This window comes from Eumetopias jubatus, unplaced genomic scaffold (genome assembly GCF_037043125.1).
Source record: "Eumetopias jubatus isolate StellerSeaLion01/CBP00866 unplaced genomic scaffold, mEumJub1_p1.0 scaffold_1, whole genome shotgun sequence".
Taxonomy (NCBI): domain Eukaryota; kingdom Metazoa; phylum Chordata; class Mammalia; order Carnivora; family Otariidae; genus Eumetopias; species Eumetopias jubatus.
The window spans coordinates 204,943,972-204,945,023 of NW_028274807.1; positions in this window are offsets into that span (position 1 = coordinate 204,943,972).

The following is a 1,052-nucleotide window of genomic DNA, read 5'->3' on the forward strand; positions in this document are numbered from 1 at the left end:
AGCCCGCCCCGCCCCTACCTCCGCGGCCGCAGCGCGGCAGCCGCCTGGCTCCGCCTCCGGGGCGTGGCGTTGAGAGTCCCCACCCACAAGACGGCTCCCGGAGTCAGGGGCGGGCTTGGAGTCCGCGCGGCCCGCCATTGGGCCATTTAGGCGGCCAGCTCCGTCAGTCCCGCGAGCTGATTGGCTGATCCAGAGACGAGCTCCTTTTTTATTACCCCCCTTCCACCACCCGCAATGTATTTGCATAAGTTAAAGCAACAGGCTCCTCTCGCGCTACCTGAGACCCAAGGGGTGGGGGCAGGGGTGATCACAGTTTATTGAGGTCCCACCGTGTGCCAGGCACTGAACTGGGCTCATGTGCTGTCCCCCACAAACTTGTGGGCGGGACGTTATTGAATCCCATTTTACAGCTGGAGAAACAGACTCCGCGAAGACAAGAACTTGCCAGGAGGCCACACAGCAAGTCCGCATCCTTTTTTAAAAAAGATTTTTTATTTATTTATTTGACAGAGAGAGAGAGAGAGCACAAGCAGGGGGAGCGGCAGGCAGAGGGAGAGGGAGAAGCAGTCTCCCCACTGAGCAGGGGGAGCCAGATGTGGGGCTCGATGTGGGGCTCGATCCCAGGACCCCGGGATCATGACCTGAGCCGAAGGCAGTCACCTAACCAACTGAGCCACCCAGGCGCCCCGCAAGTCTGCATCCTTGAGGGCAGTTTCGGGATCTGGCCCCAGGACTGGGAAGGACTATCCCCAAGAATGCTGTCTTGTCACAAATCAGACAGGCTTCTGTCTCCCTCACCTGGACCCCCATAAAATGAGATTTACACAATGCTCCTGCCACTCAACCCTCCATTGGAACACTGGGGTGACCTCTCCGGTCCCAGGCCTGCTTCCCCACCGGCGTCCATTGTTCAGTAAGGGCAGCCCGGGAGCACGGGCCAGTGCCCCTGGAATCCCACAGTCTTCTCTTCCCATCCTCCACGTTGGTTCTCCTGGCGCCGTGTCTCTGTAACTCCCCACTTCATCCATTTTCCTGTATCCCGCCCCCCTCCC